This window comes from Lonchura striata, chromosome 2 (genome assembly GCF_050655825.1).
Source record: "Lonchura striata isolate lonStrDom1 chromosome 2, ASM5065582v1, whole genome shotgun sequence".
NCBI lineage: Eukaryota > Metazoa > Chordata > Aves > Passeriformes > Estrildidae > Lonchura > Lonchura striata.
In genome coordinates, this window is record NC_140704.1 from 32,592,145 (window position 1) to 32,612,528 (window position 20,384).

Sequence of the window (20,384 nt, forward strand, 5' to 3'; positions counted from 1 at the left end):
ATGAGTTGCTTCAATAAAGAGCATCATCACTGACACAGCCCTTTTTATTTAAAGACCAATTCCTATTTTGGAGCTGCCTTTCTCTTTATTGGTCTATATGGTGATCAAAGATCTGATGATCAGGAAAGTGATTCTTGACCTCTTACTCTGGAAGCTTCAATTGCCCCCCCCCCCCCCCCCCCCAGTAAAAGGGACATGAGGGTATTTTTCTCTATATCACAGAGTTTTTGTGGGACTTGACCTTTGTGAGGCATATCTGAGTGCCTCAGGTCAGTCTGTATTGATTATATGATTCTCTACTTAAGCAATGACATTTATATATAAATTTATAGATGTAGTACTACTTCTTTTCTCCCAGGGCTGATTTTTGAAATCATAGAATCCTAGAAAGGTTAGGGTTGGAAGGATTCTTAAAGTTCTCATCTAGTTCCAACAACCCCTGCAAGGGCAGGAATACCATGCACTAGACCAGATTGCCCAAATTATGTATATTTAATATAGCAATCCTTCATACAGAATTAGAACATCTATAAGTTCTATTATTCTGCTTTGACTGTTTTGTTTCTTATTTCTTTACAGGCACAGAGCCAGCAATGCACAGTATATTTAAGATTTTATGAAATGTTTTACCTGGTGCTTGGTCACAGGACCGTCACATTTTCTTCTTGAAAAATATCCAATCAACACAAATGCTAATTTTCTCAACAGGATTTAAAATGCACATGTAATTTTTGCAACTTCATATATTATGTAAAGTCTGTCATTTCTCAAGCTGTGCTACTGATGATATCTGATGAATGCTGAGCACTTGTTATTTCTCATATGGAGCTCTGCCTAGTCAGCAATGACAGCTGATCCAATGGCTGCTGCAAAAGGCTCACCTTGTCTTGTGGAGACAACCCTTCAGGACAAAACAAAACTTTGTGTGCCAATCTGTCAGGGATATTTCTGCCATCTAGCAGATGGCCACTGCTCAAAGGCTGGCCTTCTTTACTCCTTAAAATTCAGGTGGTTTTGGTCACTCCAAAAAGGGTAACAGCCCCCATGAGTCTTGCACACTCAGCTGTGCAGTGGATAAGGATCTCCCAGTTCAGTCCAGAAGCTGAATCTGCCTACAAGAATCAATCCTGCCAGCAAAGGTTTTATAACTAATTCAAATACGTTTAACCAGGAAGAAATTTGGAGGCAGCCAGCCTGTTCACTGATAGTTTCCACAGAGAAAAATGTCTTAGAAGAAAGGTATTTCCAGTATTGGCTTAAGCAGCTCCATTTTTAAAAGATAAACCACAGCTATATTCCTGTTGTGAGATATATATGCCTTCAGTAACAATCACTAAAGACCAGGTTATTTTTCTATTGTTCTCACATTATCCATAAACCTGGCTCCATTCCTACCTCTCATGATCCCTTTGTGAGTACATAAAGCAGAGTATGCCTGATGCTGTCTTATGTGGAGAGGTATGGGCATCTCTGTTCTCAGAGATTTACATAGAATGAAAGGTTTTTTTCCCCCTATTTTCTTCTGATACACTTCTGATTCTATTGTTAGTAGAATGTTCTTAGGATTCTTCAGTCTTCAAGGACATGTTTTTTTTTCCAATTGTCTTTATGAGAGTAACCTTACAGCTCAGCCAGTTTTAAGGGTTAAATTCTTTTCAAGTACTGATGGACAGAATTTCTTTCAAGATGTCTTATAATAGCCAAATCACTTCAAAGAACTCATCATGGCACTACAGAAGTCAGAGGTTATTGGATGTCTTTCAAATGCATGCTATGGAAATGCTCATCCTCTGGTGAAAGCCAGAACTAACTTTAAAGTCAGGACAGAAACCTAGAGCTATCCTGTAGTGCAGCCTGTTTTCTTCCCACAGCTGTGGGTAACAGTGGGAGATATGAAGTCTCCATGAAAGAGGCATAGTTATGTTTATCCACCTGTGGTCTTTGTTCCTGACGATTTCACTATTAATCCTGATATGACACCAAATATTTGGATGCCTCTAGCGAAAGGATTTTTCTCTTCTTACAGTGACACCAGGTTTGTTCTAGAGCATCTGATCACAATCAAGGCCACACTGATCAATCTTGTTCCCACTGACACTAGCAATGACACAGCACGTGCAAGGTCCCCTACCCAAACTTTCTACCAGGTTTCCTGCAGGTTCTGTTTCTGCTCCCAGGACCTTGAGCACCTCTGTTGCTCTGCAGGGACCTCTGTGTCAGGTTTCATGGCTGGCACTGATGGGACAAACCTACTCAGGCCTGGAAGGCTGGAAATGCACGAAATACCTGAGTCTGAAGGCATTGCTGGGTTTCTTGACATTTTCTTCCCAAGCACTAAGAGAAATTCAGAATCACACGTGTGTGTTGTGGTGAAGAGTCTAGAGAGTAAGTCAAATAAAGAGCAGCTCAGGAAGCTGTGGGTGTCCAACCTGGAGAAAGGGAGGCTCAGGGGAAGCCTTGTTGCTTTCTACAAAACCTGAAAGGAGGCTGTAGCTGGCTGGGCATCAGCCTGTTTTCCAGGCAACCAGTGACAGGACAAGAGGACTTGGCCTCAGGCACTGCCAGGGGAGAGGCAGTTTGGACATCAGGAAGAATTTCCTCAAAAAAAGGGTTATTAAATACTGGAGTGGACTGCCCAAGGAGGTGGTGGAGTCACCATCCCTGGACATGTTCAAGAAATAATTTGCATGTGGCATTTAGTGGCAAGCCTACTTGAGAAGATGGCGATTGGTCAAAGGTTGGATTCAACAGTCTTGGAGACCCCTTCTAACCTGACTGATTCTGTAACTCTGTGAAATACTGTATATATGTCCTCAGTTCCAGTCTATGCTGGCAAACAGAGCAGCATCCAGAATAGAGATGATCTAAGGAATACTTCTATCTAATCATCCTCATTTGCTGGCACCCCAAAGATAAAAAACAGAAACTATAAATTTTCACCCTAATCTCACTCTCCTCCTACACATATTCTCCTTGGGAGAAGTATGTTCACTTTCATTCAGAAAGATGCTCTCCCATTTCATAGAGCTGGATTTTAGTCCCCATTTCCAGAGGCTGGCTAAATAAGTCTTTCTGTCTTTCTTGCCCTGAAATCAATCTATCATCTGGTCTATTTAGTCTCAGCAATTTCTCTCAGATGAGCCTGGCTTGGCTGAAAGTGAACTCTGTGCGGGCCTTCACTACAATAAAACCCATCTTCTTGCACCTCAGAGAAAAAAGAGAGAAGTTTTATGACAGTGGTTATTTTTAATGACAGAACAGAATGAAGGGTAGTAATGCCTAGTGGACTTAGAACCATGAATCTTCTTACTGGCTCAGCTCAGAATTGACATTATCTCTGTTTTCCTGACCATTCAGGGAAATTTTTATCTCTTGGTTTTCAAAATGCCTGCTACCATTTACCTATCTAGGCATCTTATCAGAAATAATCTTTATTTCAAAGTGGTCTATCAATTTTGTCTCTTTCATACTCTGCTGTGACTCTTCTCAGAACACAGGGATAGGACAGGCGGACAGGGACACATGGTTGCAGCCAGAAATATTTCCTTTGGATAATAGGAAGAAAACACTTTCTCATGAGGATAGTCAAACTCTGGAACAAGCTACCAAAGAGACTCTGAAACCACTCCTAGAGATATTCAGTGTGACGGGACAAGGTTTTGAGCTGTCTTATCTAAGGGTTCTTGCTTCAAGTGGAGGGTTAATCCAATGGCCTGTGGAAATCCCTTTCAAAAGAAATCACTTGTTTATTACTCATATTCTCCTTACCCTCTCCTGAAATCCCTAGGAGAACATTGCTGCCTCCTTTCCATGAGCCAGATCTGCAGGTCTTTGCTGCATGTTGGCCTCTTAGCTACATTTCTAGGGCTGTGAAAAACCAATGTGAGTACCTGTGTGGCAGCCCACTCCAGATGAGCTTAAGTCTTGTTAACTGCTATCAACAGTGTTCTGCTAAATCAGCTACATCTTACTTAGTAACTGATTAATTGGTGTAAAAATTACATGGCAAATGCCTTAAAAATTTGCAAGAATTCCTGAAAAGTCACATCACTCTGAGGAGATGGACCTTCTCTTTTGTATCCACAAACATCTATACTGTCAACAGTTTGAAAAATGCCACCAAGAAGGCCATGGAGGCTCTATTACAGAGAAATAATATCAGTACCTGAAATTACAAAATATTGCTGATACTTCCTCATCCACCTGAGGTGTTTCAAAGGGAGAAATCTTTTCCCTCTTTGTCATTTAATCCCATATTTCAAGAAGTGATAATAAACCAGTTGCATTCAGTATTACTGTGTTCTTAAGCAAGTGGAGAACATACCACTGTGTTAAATGTAAGGCAAAAGGATCAATCTTTTCTGGTTACCCACCACTAAAACACCATGTACTGTAATTGTTCAATTTCTTTCCAAAAACTAGAATCATCACAGCCTTGAAAGCATATTAGAATTTTTCTTCATGACAGAAGTATAATCTGTACTGTGGACTCTTTTAAGTTCTTATTGGTACTTTCTTGGGAGATGGGATTTGAAACAAAATTAGATTGTGAGATACTGCAAGATTGTACAAAAGTACTTTTGCAAAAAAAAAAAAAAATTATTTTTACTTTTCTCTGTAGACAGCTAGAAAACACAACAGCCTGGTTTTGCAGTTTTTATTGTGCTACTCTTATTTTTTCCTGTGGAAAAAAACCACACCACATTTCCAAATCATTATTTTCATAGTTGGGTCTTGCTAGCAATGAAACAGTCAGTGCTAACTCTGCCAGTATCTTCTTGACAATAAATGCCATTTGAAATGATTATGTGAACTAGAGAGGTTGGAATAGGTGTGTTGCTTCAGTCGCCTTTCTCCCTGAGTGCTGCTTTATGCATATAGATAAAATGTGCTTAGGCTTTGGTTGATATGGCACTTTCTGCACAGGGTGAAGCAGGACCTTCCATCCCTTCTCAGGGCATTAGATGGCACCAAGCAAGGTAAAAGAAGAGCCCTACATTTTGCTGTACCTTTTGGGGGTCAGAGGGCATTGTCAAAAGGAGTTGTAGGCTTCAAAATTAATCTGTTATTTCAGCTCAACACCCAGGCAGCTCCAGTGCCCTTGTACCGTTGAAATGTTGAAGATTCTTAGTCTGGAATTTATTTGGCCACAGGTAACAAGAGAAATGAGTTTTTCCTGAGTGAATATAACCTACATTTTAATACATGGCATCAATTCTTGAAGTGTTTCGCTAAATCAGTCACATGCTATGAGGCAATACTGCATAGGAAAAAAGAGGAAAATCCATTTAGAAAGCACATAATGAGGTAAGATTTCTGGTGGTGTACATTGCTGAGGAATGGAAAATCATCGAGCTATAAAACATTAATGAGAGACACAAATGATAATGTTCTTGTTCAAAACTGTAAAATCAGTGTTTCTATTCTGAACTCTATTTCTGGAAGTTGTTCCTTATTCCTGAAAAATTGCTTTGTGTTGGAAGGTAGCAATAAAGATGGTAATCCTGGAGAAATGTTGTCTTATTCTTCTGGGTTTGGTTCCTGTTAGAAAAAAGTTAGGAATTTCTTAGAAAAATAGACATTTGGCCAAACAATAAGTGCTCAATTTCTGATTACATTTACATGCTACCCAACCATCTACTAGGAGGAGATTGTATTTAGGAAGAAATAAGTTTAAGAGAATCACTCATCATGATACAATGGTCAGTGTCAGTCTCCATCATGAAATCACCATCCCTGAAAACGTTCAAAAAACAAGTAGTGGCACTTGGCAATATGGTTTAGTGAGCGTGGTGGTATTTGGTTGGAGGTTGGACTTGATTATCTTGGAGATCTTTTCCAACCTCAATGATTCTATGATTCTTCTCTGTGGCTCCAGCTTTAGAAGACAGAGGCCATTTGAGTCTCAACAGCACCTGGCTTGATCCACCCATCACCTGGGCTTTGGATATCAATGGCGCTTCATGGCAATCAGTAGCTGGGAGGTTATTGGTGGTGCTCTGGGGAAGATCTTGGAGAAAGTCAGGAAAGACATGACACTGCAGTCTGGTGGACAGTCTGCAGAGTCTCCATCAGTTCTGAAAAGGAGGAAAAGGTACTCAAGGTCATTTGGGACCAGATTTTTCTCCTTAAAGCATTTAGGCATCTTAATGTGGGAAATTAAGCTCAAATACTCTCACGATAAGCTCTCCAGATGCCTGTCTGCAACATTAGTTTGTGAAGTACTTGTAAAATCAGGCCCCTTGGGAGAACTGAACAAAGCCTGAGCAAGTTTCTGATTTAGGACATGAATGTTGTGACAGGAACCAGGTACATCCCAAGCACGTGCTCCTGTCTGAGACATCATCTCCTCTGGCATCAGAAACCATTTGGCCTTATTGAGAAGTGTGTGGCCTGACCCCCAGAATTTCCTTCTATTTTCTCTATTGCAGAAAATTGTGTTGCTAACACAAGGGAGCTTGAGAGAGTGTCAGCCCCATCCTGATGGCAAGGAGCTGACAGAGCTGCCATGAGGGATGAGGGGGTCTCACAGAGTTGATGCAGCTGAAGACCTGAGGGTAAGTCAGATGGCATACAGATGCCATTTCTGAGCCTGTCCCAGTGGCAGCATTGAAGAAATCTGTGTATATTCTTTACCTTGGCAGGTCACTTCCATTTATTCTCATAAAAGTCTATTGTGCAGATATTAATATCTGCAGCTCTCCTTAATTTCTGCTGTCATGATGTGCTTTTATTACATTAGAATGACCTGAAATTGTGTCCTAGTCTCATAGATCCTATTTTCACAGCTTGCACTGTGGGTTTAATTTCACAGTTTTTAGTTTCCCAGCTTAAAAATATGAACAACTTATGGAGCAAAATTAACAGTTTATTAGAAATATCACTCACTGCAAAAGTCTTAAGGGTAATTCACAGCTCTATAAAAGGTCGTGGTATAAATAATTGCTTGATGAATATGGACCATGTCTGTTTGTCATTAAACACCAGCAGAGAGCTAATGCACTTTAATAGTCCTGCTAACTGTTATCTGACAGGCATAGAAACCACAACTAAATGCAACAATTAAGCTGAACAATTGTTTCTTACTCTTTTTTCTTTATACAAAAGGTAAAATAATGACAAATGCTATTGTCTTCACCCATCAGTAGCGATCACGACTTTTACTCCTATAAAACATGATAACCAATAACTTAAATATTTTAATGCTGTTGCACCGTTTATCAAACCAAATGTCCCATTAATTCCACTCTTTTACATGTGGAAAGGCTGCACTGACAGTGCATAACAGTGAAAACTGTTACTCCCCATCCAGTTTGTAGGAACAGGTTCAAGGTCCCTGGTGTAATCATTGTATTAACTAGACCCTTGTGATCCACACGTATCTGTGTAGTTCTCCATTTAGGATTGGAAGATATAGATTTAAATCTTATCAAGACAAACGCTTTTAGTGAGATTTCTCTAATAACTGCAATTTCTTCTATTTCAATTTAGGTCTTACTGTATTCAGTTGTGACTGAACCTAATTACAGCACACCTAGTCCTGCTAGTGAGGCTGTGTTTGGGAATGGATGCAGAAAGCTAAAGGACACTGATAGAGATGAATTCCCCCTTTGAGAGTGTCTGGCTCTATTCCAGAAGAATTATGGTTAAAGAGGCTAAAAGATACTCCATTCCTTTACTGCCATTTGCCTTATAGCATTTACCCCAAAGGCCAGGGATAATTAATCTGCCTCCTCCCAGCTGCCCTTGGAGAGGCTTGTCTACACACCAGGGACTCCTTTGGGTCTGCCCCAAGCACCCGTGGGTCTCATAATCTACCCAACCCATCCTGAAAGGTCCCTATGGAGTCCCATTTGGTTTTCTCCATAAGAAGATCCCTAGTGAAGCGATTCTGTCATACTTAATTGAGCTGCTTTGTGTTAAGAACTTCCCACAGATAAGGTGGGAACTTCAGCTGACCTGGATCAGAAAATAATCTATTTGTGTAAGAAATTATTTAGTCCAAGAGAAATTAGGTGGTGTTTTGGCTCAGCCAACAGGAAATAAGGCTTTAGAGTGTGAATATTTCATCAGCCACAGTCAGCTCCTCAGACTACTCTGTCACCTAGAAGGGAAAGTGAATTGAACCTCAAAGTATTAAGAGGAAGCATGTGTATAAAATCCATGAGAAAAGTTAAACTTTTCTTCAGGTCAGGATCCAACAGGTGTGCCTGAAGCCACATAGTGAATGAGACAAATAAAATTGCTTATTAATTGATCTGTACATCCAGGGCCATAAGTAGTCTGGCATTACCATGGAATAAAGGGTATGTGGCCTTGTAATTAAGTGCTGTGTCATGATGAGCATGCACAAGAGCATATTAAAATGAAATAACACGCACACCCTTGGTTTTGAATTTATTGAACTTTGCAATATTGGTAGAATTTGGCCAATGCACTTTCTTGGTTACTGTGAGGCAAATGTTTTAATTGGATGTTTCAAAGTAAATTAATTTAATAAAGAAACTACTGATTAGAAATAGGAACAGTATTATCAGGCAGTTGATCTTCATTCTGATGAGATGGGATTACATTATGAATCTGAAATAAAAACAGGTAAAACCTATTCTGTTTTCAGAGGCAAGACAGAACCTATGGGATCATGATAAATAATTACACGTGAGAAATTATGACTTGGTTGCGGAATCTGGTTGTCCCAGTTTTTTGTTTGAACAGGATGAGTAGTTTAAGGGAAAGATATGCACTTTTAATGAAAAGATTTGTTTGACATTTCTTTTCCCTGGACCTACCCTGGGAAGTGACACTTGCACAGTGAGAAATGAGCAGCTTTCCAAGAGGAGAGGCAGGTTATACTTCTCCAGCAGGTTTAGAAGTTCCTTCCCTTCCAGTTACGTCCCTATTTTTCCCTGACAGTAAAAGTTCACCAAGTTGGCAGGATATTTAAAAAAATGTTCTACCTACAGCTTACTCCTGTGCTGTGGTCAGCAGGGACTTGCAGAAGGGCAATTGATAAACCCTGTATGAGGAGATTGCTTCCTGCAAACATATTTCATGTTTCTGATTTTAGTTTATTTATTGCTTTTTATAAGCAATATAAACTCCCTGGAGTCTTGGACAGCTCAGAAATACCAGGCTGGCATTTTGAACCTTGACTATTCAGTCTTGGCTGAAAGGTTAACGCATATCTAATTGCTTACCTATGCAAGCAGTGGTAGAAATCTTACAGAAATCTTACAGAGCTGCCAGGAATGGCATATAGGCATTGTGACCACCCAAATATATTCTGTGGCAAGAGATTCTTGAAATAGCAAAGGAAAGTCTCCAGATGTTGCTGTCTTTGTTTGAGTGTAAACAGAGAAAAGAAGAAACCCCAGGTTGCACCAAAAGCTGTCAAAAATATTAGGCCAAGTCATGGCAGAATTGCTAGTATAAACACATTGTAAATACTAGGATAAACATACTGATAAACATACTGATAAACATACTGATAAACTCTGATATGTTTTTATCCCCAAAAAGGTCTATAAAGGACTTTTTATAAAATGCTGTCTAAACTGTTCCAGGATGCTCAACAGAGGCAATCAAACAATTGTATCCTAAAACAAAACTAGTCAAATGAATTACAAGTTTTCTAATGCAGTATGGAGAAAAAGCATGGTTACATGATGTTTTGACTTCCCCATTCCTGGAAGTGATCCAGGCCAGCTTGGACAGGGCTCTGAGCAACCTGGTCTAGTGAAAGGAGTCCCTGCCCATGGCAGAGGTGTTAGAACTGGACTTCCAGGTCTCTTCCAACCCAAACCTTCCTATGATTCTGTGGTATGGCACAACAGCAAGTGGCTGGGTAATGGGGAGACATGTAAGGATCACAGTATTGCCCAGGCTGTAGGACTGAGATTAGCTCAATTGAGAAAAAAATAGTTCTCAATTTCCAGGTACAATATTTTGGGATACTGGGTTTTGGGTTTTTTTTAAGGGTTTCTTTGGGGTTGTTTTTTGGTTTTTTGGTTTTTTGTGGTTTTTTTTTTTTGGTATGTGTGTGTTCTTGTTTTTTCCTTTTTGTTGTTGTTGTTGTGGTTTTTTTTTAATATACTTGTTGTAGTGATGTGAGCAGAACAATGTATCTCCCCTTAAACTTGTGAATGTATCTTCTCTTAAACTTGTGATGAATGTTTTTTGTAGTAAGGTTTCAAACAGGTTCTTACTTGTGCCAAACATTTTTCATTGAGTGTCCAGATCATCCTTCAAAGTCTTTAAATACTGTCTACATTGTCATTAGGCAATCTGTTCAAGACTTTGCTTGCCTTACGTTTTTGTTGGTACCCAGTCTAGATTCCTTTTATTGCAACTCATTCTCTCTTATCTTTCTCAGGATGGGCAGGGAAAAGAGTTTATACATATTCTAGATTCCTTTTGTTTCAACTCGTTTTTGCTTTTCTGTCTCAGGATGGACATGGAAAAAAATTACACTTTGTTTTTGTCTTTTATACAAGTGAGAACTGGCATAATTTCCCTCTCGCCTTTCCTTCCCTGGGCTAAACAGTCCCATTTTCTTTAATCTCTTCTCACAGCATAAGTCCTGCTTTCTAGAGTGTTTTTTATTCTCTCCATTCTGCTTTGGTCCTCCCCACTTGGCCAGTGTTTTTCACAGCTAGTGCTAACAAAAGCCAGACCCTTATTACTACCAAGTACAGACAGAAATCTCTTCATCTGGCTCAGAGACAGAAGCCTAACTCATCTACACCAAGTTTGCCTGGTTTGCTGCTGTGTGATCCTTTTGACTCATGATTAGTTTGTGATTCACTGTAAAGCTTGGTGTTTTTCTGCATTACTGCTGCATAGCCAGACATTTTCCATCCTGCATTTAGGAGAAATAAATGTAGAACTTTGTGTGTCCTTATTGAATTTTTGCCTATTACTTTCAGGCTATTTTCCTAATTTATCAAGAATGTTTTAAATTCTGGTTCTGTCCTTCTTCACGCTTGTGGCCTTTCCAGCAGTGGTGTTGCTTGAAAATTTAATAAAGTATACTTGTTAATTCATCATCTAAATCATTAATGAAAATATTGAATAATACTGGATGTGGGACAGATCCTTGTGGGATCTTTCTTGATACATCATTCTGTGCTGATTGTGAATTATGGGTAGCCATTACCTATACACTGATAACACCTCCTACTAATTGTGTGAACCCCGGGCTTGGTCAGGGGTCTCGTGTGGTGGTAAAGTCTCCTCCAACCCGTACTTCCAAAGAAAAACTCTGCAGCCTCTTGTTGTTCGGTCTCAAGGCAGTTTATTATTAGTTATCTAAAAGATTGTCTTCTCAGGCTGTGGCTGCTTGGTCAGAGGCCCAGGCAGAGGCACACACCCACCCTGACACCCTCTCTGTCTGCTGTCTTCTTCTTCTCCCACCCACCCAGGGCTGCTGCTATCTTTTATATTATATATTATGTGTCCCATGTTTACAGTTTTCCCCCAATACCTACTACCTACATTACAAAGTGCTTTTCTACTCTAAACCAATCCATAAGTGCCAGCATCACTAAGAACATGGAGGTAAGGAAAAAGAAGGAGGAAGAACAGGATCAGCCCACATTCCTCCATCTTAGAACATCTGACCCCCATGTACAAAGTGAAACCCCCCCTGTACAGGTGCTAAAACCCTCTGTACAATACTAAAAAAATTTCCCCTCTACTTTGTAGCTACTTTTACTATACTATCTAAACCTTTGTGACTGCTTGTTCCACCGTCAAAGTTGGTAACTCATTCCATGGCTCAAACTCAAAATCACAGCTGTTTGCAGCTGCCTGCCAGGGTCTAAAAAGCTTCTGACCAAGGCCTGGAACCTCTAAAAGTGTCTGAGAGACATTTTGAGTTCCAACAATTAATATATATTTCACTCACTTGTTCGTGAGTTTGTTGTACAGGCCAGAGAAGAGAGGGTAGTGACAATAATGGTACTAAAGAAGTAGCAGGTAGTGCCTCCCTCCAATTCACATGGATTGTTTCCCTGTCATTGGAGGAAATAAACTTTCCTTGATTTATTATCATCAGAACCATGTTGGCTGTCATTTATATCCTTTTTATGGTTACAAGTTGCTTGATTAGTCCCTCCAGATTTTGGAGAGGAAATCAAGATAAGCTGACTAGTTAATAATTTATATTTCCTCCAGATTTAGGAGAGAAAATCAAGAGAAGCTGTCTAGTCAGTAAATATGTCCTCTTTTCAGTGGTAGGAACAGCATCAACCTTTCTCTGCTATGAAATATCTTGTTTTAACTAAGCTCTCTGAAGTTCTCTATCAGCTCTGAGGCTGCTCTGGCTGGCTCCTGCACGTTTGCACTGCAGAGTGACTCCCCAGAGAGGTTGTGGCCACAGCCACAGGTCCTGCCCCACTCCCACTCCTCCCCTGGCCATGGCTGAGCAGGGAGCTGGAGCCAGGACTATGATCAGGCTGAAAAGCAGCCTTTTCTTTCATGGGATCACAGCAGCAGGAGCAGCTAGCTCCAAGCTGGGGGAGGGTTGGCAGGGCACTGTGAATGCCTCACCTGGCTGGAGCCATTACTCCTCAACTGAAAGTGTGACTGGAGCCCAGCATCACCCAGTACCTGTGTGACCTTTCTGAGCCACCAGGACTGAGAACTCTAACCTTCATCAACACTGTTAGTTTACCCATTCCCTGCTGTATCCTGATTTTTTATTTTCAGCTGCTGGTGTTAACTACATTAACTACGTGGTCCTGAGTGACCCTTAGTGACTACTGAGGATACTTTTCACCATGTAATCAGTAGATAATTTTCCTGCTCCATTACAAGTTTAGATGACTCTTATGTCATTTCAATATTATGAAAGCATTAATACACCCTGTTTATCTGTGTTCCAGAGGAGCTGTATCTGGTTTTGCTCCTCAGCTTTATGGTCGTGCCTCTGCACAATTATCCTTTCAGTCTGCCCTTTAGATAGACATAGGGTTTCTGGGAGCTTTCTTCCTTTCTTTGAGGAGGCAGAAGAGCTTGTGGCTGGCCATGCTAGTGTGTGACTCCATCTTACAGCCTCCTCTGCTAGGATGGAGTTTGCACTTCTGTCTTTCATGTGGCTTCTACAAGGAGATGCCATGCCTTGCAAGATCATTTTCCTCTAAGGCTTCCAGTAGGATTTTACTTCACTGCAATAGGTTTTTATGCCTGTGAAACCCATTCTCTTTACATTATCAGTTTGCCTTTTCTTTTTTTTTCTGGGAGTTGTAAACCCCCTCACAGCACACATCGCCCTTTATCTTCCTATTTTCATTGCCTTCTTTCTGCCTTGACCCAATGCCTGAACACTTAACTGTGTTACTGGTAGAGTTTGACAAGGTGGTAACACACAAGGAAGTGTTTTCAAGGAAAAAAAGAGAGATACAGCCACGGAGAGACATTTTTGTCTGTCTGGAATGCAGTCAGAGATTATTTTAGCCCACCACTAGGTAAGTGGATTAGCTTCCAGGACTGCCAGATGAGGCCAGATGTACCAGAGAACTCCAACTGCATTTCTCCTAGGTCTCATCTGGATGCATTGAAACTCAGCCATTGCTTATCAATAAAAAGTGAAGGTAAGGCTAGTACTCCTTTTATTTATTCCACCATATCCCACATTATATATATAAAATTTTCTCCAAAACTAATGCTATTTTTAGTTGGATTCTTCTTCATGTTAGCCACGTGCTTACAGCTGCTGAGAGCAGAATGCTTTGTTCATGAGTCTAAATGACAGATTTGTAGCTCACAATAAAACTGCCTGCAGGTTTATAACTGTGCTGTCACGCATTTCAAAAGCTACAGTAGAGTGAACCTGAGCAATGCCCCAGCCACTCTTTGCCATATTTACCTGATGATAAATGTCAGGTCTCTGTTGAGTTTCAGCAAGAGAGCAGATCATGGTAAGTAAAAGAGCTTGGGTATAACAGCATCACCAACAATGTGACTGCCTGTGACCCATCACATTTTTTATAATGTGAAAAGATTATACATTACATCTACAACCACTCCTCCTATGACAAGAGCTAAAGAAGAACACCTTCCTTCCATTCTTGTGTACCTGTGATCTTCAGGAGAGTTATCAGGATGGGGACTGTTTGTACTTGCCTTAAATTTGAAGACTTAAGAGACACAACTTAAGCCTGTCTGCCAACAATGGCTCCACAGATGTTCACAAGGATTTTGATGATGGTTTCAGAGGGGCTATATTTCCCTCAGTTTTTGTGCCAAGGAATGTTAGCCCTTCTAAGCAAACAGGATGCTGTAAGGGCTGTCCTTTAAAAACAATAACAAAAGAAAAATGTACTAAAGTACAGGACACTCACATTGAAATCACAAAAGGTAACAACAACTGCAAGTCCTGCCAGTGCCCACTCAAATTATCTGAACATTGACTGTCTCTAATGTCTAGTTGTGGAGAGCTGTCCCAAGATACCAGGTACCACCAAACTGAGAAAAAATTAAAGACAGTTGCTATTGAAAGAAATACTGCAGAGTTTTCCAGTTTCTTAGCTTTTAAGAAACAAACCCTAAATTTTGTGTGTGTATTCATTAGTGTTGTTTGCATGCTTATCACACGTGCACAAATGTTGCATTCCAAATGTTGCAGATCTATTATTTCAAAGCTCTTCAGGGAGCCTCAAAGGGTTGTCAGTCTCCAATATGCAAAGTAGTTCAGTAGTATGATGACAGTAATCAGCATTAAATCAAGAATTTAAGATTTATATTGCTAAAGCACCCTCTAGTGGGACAGGGACAGAACAGTTGTTTTCAGCAGAGATGGGATGATGACTCCACGTATTAGAGAATAGACAAGTAAAAGGCTGGATACTGGTGGGATAGGTGAACACTGAATCTTTAGTTTGCAGAATCACAGAATCATTTAAATCAGAAAACACCTCCAATATCACCGAGTCTGGTCTTTGACCAATTACCACCATGTGAACTAGATCACTGCCACATCCAGCAATTTCTTGAACACCTCCAGGGATGGAGACCCCACTACTTCCCTGGGGAGCTGGTTCCAAAGCTTAACAGCTCATTCTGTGAAGAAATTCTTCCTGCCTCTCCCCTGGTGCAGCCTGTGGATATGTCCTCTTGCCCTGACAAAGTTTAGTCAATGCTTCTGCTATCCATGCAACAGGGAGAAATCACAATAGTATCTGAAAGGTGGCTATGTTATTTTATTACATGTAATTACAGAATGACAGCATCTGTTTATTCAGAGACCTTTGGAGGTCATCTCATCTAAGCTCCTGCTCAAAGAAAGTTCAAAAATCAGGTAGCTTGTGACCATTTCCAGCTGAGTTTGAATATATCTTCAACAACTGCTCTTCCCAATATATTCCAGTATTCGACTGTCATCATGGTGACAAAAAATTTCCTTGTATCCAAATTTCCCTTGTTGAAATTTCTCTTTATTGCCTTCCAGCCCACAGCTGTGCACCTCCAAGCATTCCTGATAATTTCTCAGAGTCTTTACAGTGTCGTGATCTTGAAATACTGGAAAAAATATTTGCTGTTACTGAAAGAGAGAAAACTTTTGGGCAAAGGCCTGGCTGAAAATGAGCTGAGGTTTGTAGTAAATAAATTAGTCTTTGTGCACTTGTTCAGGGAAATAACATTTTTAGGCAATTTGTAAAGAAACACAATAACTTCAAAGATAATCACTCATTTTATTTCTCTTTTGAAAGGAAGGAGCTGTGAGATCCTAACTGAGGGTAATCACTTGGTTGCAGGTGGGCAGGAGTGGGGACCCCAGGGTGATCACACAGCTTTGTGAGTAACAAATTCCCATCATCAGTACAATACCTGGTGCCTTCAAATAATTAATCTTGTTTTGAGAGGGAAGAGATGGGTGTGATCAAAAGCAGAAAACAGCTGAGTCATGGAGAACCAGAAGGTCACCAGAGAGGGAGGTGGACCCCCAACTGGTGATGATTCCTGCTTGCTGCCTGGCCCTGTGTGTTACCTGACTGCAGCAAACAGGTGAAGAGGAGACAGTATGATCTCACCTCTACATTTTTGGGTGCACAGCATAGTCTTGGCTATATTTTTGGTAAAAAGGTTGGCCAGCCATGCCATGCACAACTTTAAGGGCACAGCCTTGTATATTTTTAGGAAACCAGAAGCATTGAGAGCTGCTGTTTTCTTTTACTTCCTGAAAACCAGGCTTTGAAGCTGCTGATGTCTGGATAGTTGCAGATCCCAGGTGAGCACCTTCTCCAGACCTGCCTGGGGATGCAGTCAATGCCTGTGGATGCAGCACCTACCCCTCACCTCTGCAGCTTCATTGCCACACTGTGCATGCTGCTGCCTCCCCTGCACTGCCCACAGCCTGCCAGCCTTGGGCATGATATTTGGAGGAAAGATTAGGCAAAGAGTAATCATAGTTCTTTCAAACTGGGTGGATAAAATAAGATGTGTATAATTAGTGGTTAGGTGGTTAAAGGAAAGGAGTTTGTTTGTGAGTGGTCAGCACCTGCAAACATTCATGGCTTCAGTATTTGTGTGTTTGCCTCAGAGTGAAAACACTTACCCAGACCAGACACAGGGACTGATCCTCCCCTGGACTTGGAATGCCTCCTGTGTTTTCCATTTTCACCTGCCACCACTCACCCTACCAAGCTCTGCATTTCTGTGACCTTGCTTGGCAGGAAAACCAGAGTCTTTGCAGGTGGCCAGCTGCCAGGCTGCCAGGGACATTCATTTTTTCCAATTAGTGAAAAACAGAGGCTGTTACCTCTACCCATAATTTAAAAACAGCACCAGAGCAGAAACCATGGAGGACATCCAATATCCTGGTCAACATGCTGCTTTTGGAAGCCAGGAGTGCTCCCCTCTGTACAACAGAAGACACACCTTTCCCCAGACCTTTTGGAAGAACTCTAGCAATGATGGTTTGAAAAAGGTGGATGGGGGAGCATGGAGCCCCTGAACCAGGACTGCCTTTGGCCCTCTTCAGGCAGAAATAGGGAGGCACTGAGCATCTTGTGCAGCTGCACTGTTCAACCTGGTGCACTCACTGCCCCAAGGAACTGCCCCAGGCGCTCCAACAGCCTAAAGACTTGTGTTCCTGTGCTCCACAGATTGTGGTAAAAGATGACCTGGGAAAGCACATGAAATCATAATAGACATAAGGGCACTCAGGAGACTCCCTTTTTCTTCTCTGATGGATTTCAGGAGTCCTTCCCTGGATTTTCACCTGACTCTAGCTCTCCCGTTTGGCACCTTTCGGTTACAATTTGGCTTTTCAGATGTTTGTTTTCAAAGCAGGAGTTTGGAACTGGAATTAAAGAGGATTACAAAAGGCCTTAATCAGAGATCTGGCTTTATAAATAAGACAAGTATTTCCTTTATTGCACTGTTTAATAATATATTTATTTTCTATAGCTGCAGTGCTGAGGAAGCAGAGCAGCAGCAGGTAGGATTGTTGTTAATTCTACACCTCACTATAAATTATTAACCTTAAAATGTGTAGAAATGAAATTGCACCTTATTTGAGCATTTATAGCAACATTTGATCAAGCTTGGTTTAAGCCTATATACAATCTCTGACACTAGAGGGAGTACATAATTTATTTTATAAAAATAAACAAGTCTTGGTTTTGAATAGAAAATCTATCAACGGGGGAAAAGCAAAAATATTCAAAGAGAACTTTATTCCTTCACTTCATGTTATACTCAAAAAAAAAAAAAAAAAAAAAAAAAAGAAGAAGCTGAGAAGCTGCTTTATTTAACTAGGTTATGCAACTGTGTCTGTAAAAGCCAGTGTGGGGCAGATAACCAGCCAGCCTGAGCTCAAATTGTGTGTTTGTGTCTATCGAGTCTGAACACATGGGGTGAGTAACTAACCCACGGGATAACACACACAGACATCTCTGCCCACAGGTTTCTATCTCTGGTGCTGCTGTGTTCCCACTGTTCCCCACAAACACTGCAGTGTCTGAACAGCTATGATCTCTCCAATGTGTTTATCCTCTCAACATGCTTGGGAGGTAGGGAAGAAGTACTAAAAGCAAGTCGGGTGCAGAGAGGGTGAAAGATGCACCCACAGCCTGGTGGGAGGCTGGGCAGAAATTAAGACCTGGCCTGTCTGTGCACCCTCGCTCAGGTTCCCAATTCATCGCTGGGTGCAGCAGGTTGTTAAGCTGCAAGGTGCCTTTGCCTGGCTGGTTTTTCCTGGCCACAGGTGCAAAGGTTGCCCAGCGAGCTCTGTGTTGTGTTTTTTCTGTAATTGGATAGACGTGTCACTGTGACCCTCTCTCCAGGCCCGGTCAGCAGGAGCTGGTCAGGCTCAGGCTGACGTGGAGACCATGCCCTGTGCAGCTCCCTCACTGCTGTAGGGGTGAGAGCCCATGCAGCACAGCCCCCACAGCTGCTGTGACAGTGGCACTCACACAAGCTGAGGCAGATCATCTTGTCCTCATACTAAATAGTCACAAAATTGAGAGGAATATACAAATGCAGTAATTCAGGACAACCTGGATGGTTTTGCAGCCCAAGCATCTTGATTATCATGTGAGATCAGTCACTCCCAACATGTGACAGTGTCTATATCCATTACAATGTCATTATCCGATACAGAGATCTCCTAAAAGTCTCTTTATCACAGGGAGAGTTTCTTTTAAGTGGTAGAAACAAGGTCAGTTCTGAAAATGCTATCACCTTGTTATCACTGTACATGCCAACAACTTCTCAGAGTCCCTTCTGAAGTCTTCCACTGAGGCCTCCTTCAGCCCATCTGGCACTGCACTTGTTAAAGCAACAAGTAACTTCAGCAACTCATCCCGTGAGGGCTCATTACGCAGTGAGATTGCACTGCTTTTAATCGAAGTTCTAATGTCTTTAGCAAAGGATTTGGTTTGTTACAAAGTGGTCTGGGGACAGATATGCCAATGTAAAACACTGTAATGTTTGTAGGTGGCTCTTATCTCCCACCAGTCACAGACACCAAATACTAAAGCCTTGGCAATGAAAGGTGGTCTAGCACACTTTGGCCCACGCACAAACACACATGGCCAGGTTAGGAGAGCTCAATGAATAAAAGCACCAAAATAGATCTTCTTCCCTCTCCCCATTTCTTCTTCAGAGCATTCAATGCTTCCGTCCTTGCTAATGTTTGGTTGCTCAGGCTCCAGGGCTTCCTGAGAAAAAAACCTCAACAGCATTCCACTCCTGGGAAGAACCCTATTTATGCTTAAGATTTAAGGACCTGAGTCTCACTCCCACAAATGTTTTCTAGAACTGGGTAATGATTTGTTATTGAGGAAAATGCCCCTTGGGATCCTGAAAAATCCATTTAATGCAGTGCAGCTGCATTTGAAGATTTCTTTTGTTTGAATACACAAAACTTACAGAGAGTTTTGTATGCCTAAGAAAGGCAAGATCTAAGCTATGCAGGGGGCACCTATCATTAGGCATCAGGACCTTCCTGTCTGTTTTGCTCAAATATGAAATATTTCTCTTCCTTTCAACTGCTACCCATTGAAAATACAGTTTTTTACTCCCTCCTGTGTACATACAGAAAGAACAACAAAAAAACATAAGTAGGTGATGAAACACAGTATTCAGTGTCTACCCAAACACCAGAGCACATAAAGTCTATCATCTCCTCAAGTCAAAATTTTATTTGGAATTGGAACTACTGTGTGAAGGAAACCACTGCAACCCAGGACCATGAAGGAATTGAGATAGTTAACTCCTCATTGACCTCAGTTTTTTTTTGCATTTAAACACCCAAGTCTTCAGGCCCTCATCTGTCAAATGGGGTTGTTGAGCCTGGAGAAGTGATGGCCCCAGGGACACCTTATAGCACCTTCCAGTACCTAAAGGGGACCTACAAGAAAACTGGGAGGGACAAGAGAGGGACTTTTTACCAGGGTCTGTAGTGAAAGGACACGGAAGAATGGCTTTAAACTAAGAGTGGATATTAGGAGATTAGATTAGGAGATTAAGAGATTAGATATTAGGAAGAAAATCACAAAAACCCAATTTTTATTAAGAGGAGGGTCAGTGGATGGAGGAAGGAATAAAAAACTGAGAAGAGGAATAGAAAGCCTAGACTAGTTTTAGAAAAAGATTGAGCAAATAAAAGCGTGGGAAGAGCCAAAGCCTCAGGGACAAAGTGATGAATTTTTTTGTAATGCTGCATGTACAGAATATCATAATGAAAAATACAGCAGCACTGCCAGGGGACATGGCTGCTTGGGAAGCAGAAGCTGAGCATCCTGGAAATGAGGAAATAGCACCAGTGTCCCATGTTCATTATCCAAAGCAGATATGTTCAGTTTTAACATGGGTTTAATACCAGAGAAGCAGAATTTTGCATGGTTTGATGCATTTTCGTATGTGATTAGATGTGTACA

The 20,384-nt window shown here is 41.2% G+C and overlaps 1 long non-coding RNA gene across 1 annotated transcript in view; it reads right to left on the reverse strand.

Annotated features, from left to right (window-relative positions):
* Positions 1-4,643: 4,643 nt before the first annotated feature.
* The window catches only part of LOC146768177 (uncharacterized), a 62,568-nt gene continuing 46,827 nt past the window's right edge, over positions 4,644-20,384 (reverse strand). The window contains exon 2 of the long non-coding RNA XR_014953249.1: positions 4,644-6,077. This is a non-coding gene — a long non-coding RNA (uncharacterized LOC146768177). The remainder of the gene's footprint in view (positions 6,078-20,384) is intronic.